The sequence below is a fragment of the Hibiscus syriacus genome, unplaced genomic scaffold (assembly GCF_006381635.1).
Source record: "Hibiscus syriacus cultivar Baekdansim isolate YM2019G1 unplaced genomic scaffold, ASM638163v2 tig00110302_pilon, whole genome shotgun sequence".
Taxonomy (NCBI): Eukaryota; Viridiplantae; Streptophyta; class Magnoliopsida; order Malvales; family Malvaceae; genus Hibiscus; species Hibiscus syriacus.
This window is the reverse complement of record NW_024062671.1, coordinates 460237-468871: the sequence shown is the minus strand read 5'-3', so window position 1 is coordinate 468871 and position 8635 is coordinate 460237. Positions and strand designations below refer to the sequence as shown.

The 8635-nt window shown below is 36.0% G+C and overlaps 1 pseudogene; it reads left to right on the top strand.

The window, feature by feature from the left end:
* The first annotated feature begins 1768 nt into the window (after positions 1-1768).
* LOC120116702 lies at positions 1769-7184 on the top strand (annotated as a pseudogene).
* The last annotated feature ends 1451 nt before the right edge of the window (positions 7185-8635 follow it).

Below are 8635 nucleotides of genomic sequence, written 5' to 3'. Positions count from 1 at the left end.
AACTATCAACGTGACATTCAGACTTTTGTTGTTATTTGTTTTCTTTGTTGACAACCCATTTTCAGACTGTTTGATTGGATAAAATCTCTTAGAATTGGTGGAAATTAGAATTTAATTTCACCATTTTCTCATATTTAGTTTAAAATTTTTAAGGGAATTAGAATCCCTGATGAAATTCAATTTCAGGGAATTCAATTCTTTTGTTGGAGGTAATTGAAATTTGACCATACTACCCTCATCAATTATTTAGTAATTTATTCATATATTGAATAAAAATATTTTTTTATTATTTTGGGTCGGGTCGAGTTTCTAATTCATATATTCGGGTCGGGTCGGGTCGGGTGAAACTTTATTTTGATAGGGTCGGGTCGGGTTTTTTTAAGTGTAATATTCGGGTCGGTCGGGTTCGGGTTTAGGGTGAAAAAAACTGGACCGACCCGAAAATATATATAATTCAGGTCGGGTCGGATTAAGTCACTATTTTTATTAAATAAAAATAATTTTTAATTATTTCGGGTCGGGTCGGGTCAGATGAAACTTTATTTTGTTCGGGTCGAGTTCGGGTTTAGGGTGAAAAAAACCGGACCGGTCCGAAAATATATAAAATTCGGGTTGGATCGGATTAAGTCACTGTTTTTATTAAATAAAAATAATTTTTTATTATTTCGGGTCGGGTCAGGTCGGATTTCTAATTCATATATTCGGGTCGGATGAAACTTTATTTTGTTCGGGTCGGGTCGGGTTTTTTAAGTGTGATATTCGGGTCAGGTCGGGTCGGGTTCGGGTTTAGGGTGAAAAAACTGGACCGGCCCTAAAAAAATATATAATTTTACCTTATATATTTAGGAATAATTACAATAATACCCCTCTATATATAATTTTTTTTTCAATTAAGTCAATGTTTTTATTGAATAAAAATATTTTTATTATTATTTTGAGTCGTGTCGTGTCGAGTTTCTAATTCATATATTGAATAAAATTAGTTTTTGGTATATTTTTTGGTAACTAATTAACATATTTCGATTGGAATGTATCAAAATATTACTCTATCTTTTGGTAACTTTTTAACATATTTTGATTGCGATGTTTTTAACTTATAATGTTTATTAGCATGATTTTTATAATTTATTGAAATGAATAATCAATCAATAAAATGAAACTTTAATATTTTTTTAATTTTTTATAATATATTACTACATGTAAGTTATAAAATAAACTAAAATAAAATAAAAAAATAAGAAGGGTAATTCTGTCATTTTACATTACTGATATCAAATTCATCTGACATGTCTGCGAACCAAACAGAATATAAAATTGGATTCCAATTCCATTTACTGCCAACCAAACAGAATATGAGATTGAATTTCAATTCCTACAGATTCCAATTCCTTCACAAATTCTAATTCCCTCATAAATATTCTAACGAACCAAACGCCACCTAAATATCTACAAAATTCTGATAGATATGAAAAAGAAAATCTTGTGTTTCGTCTTAAAAGAACTGTTTCCATGATTGTGCCATCTGAATTCACTTGAGGTTAGCTTCTGCTTCTACCACATATATAGTCCTTACTTTCAAAGATTCTGCCCCCCCCCCCCCCGAATCTTACAGTTGCAGTGTTCATTTTCTGTGAAACTGAAATTAATTCATTACTCCTTTCACTATCATGAACAGTTCAAGTTATCCCCCAAAATATAAGAGGCTCTCAATAGGTTTTGCAGTCACCACAACTCAGAGCTAACAGGAGTTAAATGAAACAAAACTGACTTTTATTATTAAATTCTTTTTATCATCTCTCAAATAATTTCAGTTCCTACTTCTTAGTCAAGTTCATGTCAATGTCCCACAACTGATGTTGATGAAACATTGGCATATGCGACATAAGTGAAGCCATAAAATTTTCAACTCGGCTAAAAACGTACTGGATTCCTTTTAAGCATATTTGTATGGATATGAATTAGGATGTGGTTTGCTTCTTTTTCAAGTTTCATCCTTTCCTGTATACTGTATCTATAGATCACTAGACTTGGTTTTGAAATTTTTGCAGATAATATGGACCCGAAGGAAAACTCAGCCAAGCAATCAAAATCGATCCCACCATTGCCGAGGGATTCCAGAGGCTCACTTGAAGTGTTCAATCCATCAACTTTCTCGACCCGACCCATTAACCCGTCGCAATCCCCTTGGCAAAACTTGGGAGAGCCAGGTGGTAGCCACGAAAAAGCTGACCGTTTCCAGCTAGTATCAGAGTCGGCGAGCCACCACCGCTTGCTCCATCTCCACCGCCACCATCACAACTTTTTCATGAGACCACCGAGGATAATGACCGAAACCACGGCGTAGCGGCCAGTCCGAAGCCTTCGGAGGAAGCTGGAGAGGCTGCGAAGAGAGCTGCAGAATGGGGACTAGTACTGAAAACCGATAATGAAACTGGGAAACCACGCGGAGTGGTTGCTAGAAATTCGGGTGGGGATGACCCGAATATCAAAATGGATACTCGTAGGAACTCTAATACTTCCGTTCGGAGCTCGGACGAATTTTCCGATAACGAATTCATCAAGGATAGGGTTCCCAAGAGTATCCCAAGGCTTAAAGGAAGCATTGTCAACGTTTCAACAGACATTCGTTGTTTCGGATGCTACCAAACCCGATTACCCGATTTTGTATGCAAGGGCCGGATTCTTCAGGATGACCGGATACACTTCTAGTGAGGTCGTGGGCAGGAACTGGTAAAAAAAAACAAGTTTTTCTTTTAAGTTTGCTTGTATTAACTGTAATAACGGTCATGGAGGGGTGTAAAATTGACATTTTGATTGTGGGTGGGTCGGGGATCCAGTCGGTTTTTTACAGGGAGCGGGTACGGATCCGGAAGATATAGTGAAGATTAGGGAGGCATTACAGGCAGGGAAAAATTATTGTGGGAGATTGTTGAATTACAAGAAAGATGGGACTCCCTTTTGGAATCTTCTTACGATTGCACCCATTAAGGACGAGAATGGAAAAGTCCTGAAATTTATTGGGTTAGTTTCTCATTTATCCTTTTATTAGGTACCTTGGTTTTCACTTCTCATATAATCTTAATTATTTCTCTATTGTCTGAACGAATAAATTGCCAGAATGCAAGTGGAGGTAAGCAAGCATACAGAAGGGGCCAAGGAAAAGACGATGCGCCCCAATGGACTGCCCGAGTCTTTGATTCGATACGATGGTATGTATACATACGTTAGAATGAACGCAAGAATTTATAAGAACTTTAAAAATATTAGGGGAACGCGAACTATAATAATTTGTACGCTCCGTATTCTATATATGTTTATGTAAAATTTCTGAGAACTCTGACTTAAAGCTAATTTATGGATCATCAAGCGACACAACTTGATTTGGTCATCACACAATATCTGTTCTTGCAGCTCGGCGAAAGGACATGGCTGCCGATTCAGTTACTGAACTTGTGGAAGCTGTTAGGAAACCTCGTTCATCGACAAGTAATCCTTTCATTAGAAAATCTGGTGGTGGGGAAGGAGTGGCAGCTATCGAAGCTCAGAAAACGTACCAAGGATCTCAATGGAACGTATTAGCGAGGTGCCAGAAAAGAAACCCCGAAGATCTCCTCGTCTTTCTTTCATGGGGTATAAATATTAATGCCTTTATTTGATCGTATCTTGTTCATGTGGCGGTTCAATTTTACCTTAGGTTTCTTCTCCGTGCTTCAGGCTTAGGAGGAAAAGTCAGTCTACTATAGTCTCCTGGTGAATGCCGACGAGGATGAAAACGCCGCCGCCGAAAGGCCCGACAGTGTTGATGATGAAGTTAGACAAAAGGAAATGAGAAAGGGTATTGATCTTGCTACCACACTTGAACGTATAGTGAAAAACTGTCATTACCGATCCAAGGCTGCCTGATAATCCCATTGTAAGTATTTGAGTCTCTGATATATAATATTAGATCATGCAAATCCGAGGTTAATTTGTAAGAAACTAATGGTTCCACTTGTTTTGATCTTCAGATCTTTGCATCTGATAGCTTCTTGGAGCTGACAGAGTACAGCCGTGAAGAAATCTTGGGCAGAAATTGCAGGTATATGCCTCAAATTCACTATACTTGTGTATCAAGGTATCGGTTTCAACTGTTTTGACTTCCTTAGTTCTATTAAAAGTCTTGCTAAGCAAGTAATCCTATTAAGTAATGGCTTCTTAGAATAAAAAACTACTAATAATTAAAGTTTAATATTTTCCTATTAATAATAAAATTGATATCTCCCTATAATAATAATAGTAATAATAATATTTTCTTTCCCTAAAAGTAATTAACGTAACAAAGGGATTGTTAAACCCCAACAGGTTTCTCCAAGGCCCTGAAACTGATCCAGCTACTGTGAGGAAGATTCGGGAGGCCATAGATAACCAAACAGAAGTAACTGTTCAACTCATCAATTACACAAAGAGTGGTATATATGCTGTAATGTTATTCAAGTTATAGATTTTCATATAATCTTTGCATTGCCAGATTCACGTCCTACATGTAATGCATTCAGGTTATGTTATTATTGTATATAACCGTTCAAAGTTATTTTCTACGAATTTCAGGCAAGAAGTTCTGGAACTTGTGCCATCTGCAGTCTATGTGTGACCAGAAGGTAAAATCCTCAATTTCCCGGAGTTGAATGTAAAAGCTGAATCTTTCTATTTAACTCCTATGTGAAGCAGGTGATCAAATTTTAGCTACATTTTCTCTCGGATTGTTCTTCTTCTTTGGCCTCTATGAAACAGGGTGAAGTCCAGTATTTCTTCGGAGTGCAGCTCGATGGCAGTGCAGAAGTTGATCCACTTCGTAATTGTATTCCAAATACTGTTGCACAAGAGAGTGAACAACTGGTCTTAACTGAGCTCTATTTTTACCTTTTGAAGTTCTTTTGAGTGCTGATCTGCCTTTGTCATTACCATAATCTATACAAATCTGTAACTTGAATGCTATACTAGGCAGTGAAGATCTGTAGTTTCTGTGTATTCTATAATGCTATTAATAGATTTCTTGGTTTTTGTGTGACGTGTTAGCATAATCATTGCTTGCAGGTGAAGCAAACGGCAGAAAATGTCGATGAAGCAGCGAGGGAACTTCCTGACGCCAATATGGTAATGTTTGAATGTTGATTCACTTCTTCAGAAAACCTCTTTTGTCTTACATAAATCTTAGTACAAATTTCACAACCTGCAGACTCTAGATGATCTATCGAAAAATCATTCCAAGGTGGTTCACCCTAAACCTCACAGAAAGGATAGTCTCTCTTGGGAATCTATTCTGAAGGTATTAAATTATCAGAGCTGTAATTTAAACAAGATCAACATATCATTAGAAAGAACAGATATTCCAGTGTCATTCTCCGCTCTAATCCTTTCCATATGCTGAGTATATTACTATCTATATTATTTTTATATCACGTATTTCATGTGTAATTTGTAGATTCTTGACAGTGGAGAAAAGATAGGTCTAAAACACTTTAGGCCAGTAAAACCATTGGGATCAGGTGACACTGGCAGGTTTGTTTAATTACTAACATTTTACATTCATTTTTACAGTATAATACATGTATATTCTGATATAAATTTGCATATCAGCTATTGTTTTTTTCCCTTTAACAGTGTGCATTTGGTGGAACTCTGTGGAACTGGCATGTACTTCGCAATGAAAGCTATGGACAAAGGCGTTATGCTCAACCGGAACAAGGTATCTGATGTTTATTGCATAGATTATGAATTTTACTTGTATGATATGATAAAAACCTTCAGGGAATGAGTTTCCTTTTAGGTTCGGAAAATGAAGAGTCCCAATAATATAGCTATACTTGTTATAACTTTTCAACCAAAATTGGGGAGACTTTCAGATTATTTCCAAATATGCGCGGGATTTGACATGAAATTTGTTATTAATGTAGATTTTATGCTGCGGAAGTTGTTGCATTGGAGTACCTTCACTTTCAAGGTAGGTTAAAGTCAATAAGAAAAGAAAAAGAAAAACTTGCTAATTGCGTGATGAATAAGTTATTGAGTTAACCTATTGCAATTCTTACAGGAATTATATACAGAGATTTAAAGCCAGAAAATGTTCTTCTCCAGGACAATGGACATGTTGCCTTGACCGATTTTGATTTATCTTGCTTGACATCGTGCAAACCCCAGGTCATCTAAAGCTTTGTTATGTTCAGTTCATCAGAGTATTTGAAGTTTGGAAAATTTTCTGATAAATTATAGTGGTGTTTTATAGCTGCTGATTACAGAGTAACAGATGAAAAGAAAAATCAGCAGAGACCAATATTTATGGAAGAACCTATGCGTGCATCAAATTCTTTTGTGGGAACTGAAGAGTATATTGCCCCGGTTAGTATCTTTATTTATGTATGTATATATTTTAAGACTGCAAAATAAATGCTTGTATTTCACTGTAATATTTCTGCAGGAAATTATCAGTGGTGCGGGCCACACTAGTGCCGTGGATCGGTGGGCACTAGGTAACTTGAATTGCTTTTCTTATAATCCAATATCCAGGTTTATCAGAATTAGGTGTTAATTTCTTGTAATTTAACTATCTGATAATTTCAGGCATTCTTCTGTACGAAATGTTGTATGGATATACACCATTCAGGGGAAAGACAAGACAGAGGACATTTGCCAATGTTCTTCAAAAAATCTTAAATTCCCAAGAAGTATACAAGTAAATTTCTTACTCTCTTTTGCATAAAAAGTAACAAATATTTGGATTCAAACTTCAATCTTATTTAAGGACATTATGAAGCAGTTGAATTAAACATTGAGAATGGGATATTTAATATATGTATTTGCATTAATGCAGGTGAGTGTCCATGCAAAGCAGTTAATGTATCGATTATTAGATAGAGATCCGAGAAGCAGATTTGGTGCGAGTGAAATCAAAAGACACCCGTTCTTCGAAGGTGTAAATTGGGCTCTTGTGCGCTGCATGGTAAAATTATTGATTCCAACTCTAATATTTATATAAACTAATTTGTATTTCTTATATAACTAACGATAAACATTTGATTTGCCACAGGATCCACCTGAGATTGAAGTTCCTCTCTTTGCTGCTGAAGCTTCCAAGGAAGATAAACTTCAAGATTCGCAGACAAATGTTTTCTGATATGTTCTTATGTATTTTACGAGTATTGAATATTAACCACTCAAATATATTAATCAGTGTTTACAAGTATTGAAATAATTATGTGTAAGTAATGCATAGTGACGACATCACATTATAACATTTCAAGCACCTTTGGCAGAGCAGTTTTTATATTTCATCAGATTATAAACTTCCCTTGTAAGGCTTGGCAAATTGGAGGGTCACTCACGCCAATGAGTGCTCCGTGGGTCTACAATGACGAAGTTGTACATTATTATGGCAAGTTTGTATAGACCAATGAGTGCTCCGTGGGTCTACAATGACGAAGTTATACATTATTATGGCAAGTTTGTATAGGACACTCAGTCACATTTAAGCTGATCCATGTCGAAGCTGTCAAATGCCACCGATATCTCATCGGAAGCGGATCGGTCTCTGTCTAATGAGGTCCTATAAATTGTCCTTTTATTGACAGAAATGCACCAAAAACAATTTGGTTGGGAGGGGGGATGGAGAGGAGGAACACCCATTATTCTGTTCCTTTTTTCTCTATTGTTATTCTTTTAACAAGTTAGATAAAGCTCAGAACCCCGAAAGGTGAACATGCAGTTCGCCATTTGAGTAGCCGTAGGTATTTTCATCAAAGCCAAGCATTTCAAATCAACAGCAACTTCTAATATGATTATTAAATGAAATCAGATTAATAACTTTCTTACTCGAGAATCAATTAATTGCTATTGGGGTAATGTTGAATATGGATTGCTGGGAAACTACTGAAGCTACACAGTCACGATACAAACAGCATCCCCCGAGAAACCCGACACATTATATAGATCGTGTAAGGCGCCTGAGATTTGGTGATGAAATGTCAAAAACTATGCTAAAAAACAACCCTGCCCACCAGTCACCACTCAGTAATTAAAGCCTGAATCTTCATTAATTATATAGTACTATTTACTTTTCCTCTTACTCTTCCTTGAAAATCCATGGATAATTACCTCGAAAAGCAGGTCATTCCTTTGGAAAAAAAGAAAAGAAACTACTGGTAACTCAACTATAGAACAAGGGACTTTTTCAGTTGAATTCAATTCAAAATATCAGAAAAATAATTAAAAGAAAATGCAACAGAGCAGCAGCAGAAACAGAAAGAAATAATATTGGGATACTGTTCTATTTCCAAAAATGAGGATATGGAAATCAAGAAGAAAGCGATGCTAAATATTGCAGACATAACGAACACTCCCTTAAACAAAAAGAGGGTTTTAGGGTTTTCTGAGCCCCCTGAAACTCAGAAGAAGCTGCCCAGTTATACCCAAAGTACAGTATCTAAACTCAAGTTCTAATAGTAGCATTTTTTTCTTCTGTCGTTTACTTTCTTTGATCAACTGAACTGTATAACGAGTTCTTCACTGTGTGAAAATTTACTTTTTACCAGACAAAAATGATCTAATTACTTTGATTTGTTCCATCACAACTTACTTGCTTGTCCTTGTAAGATTTTGTCGA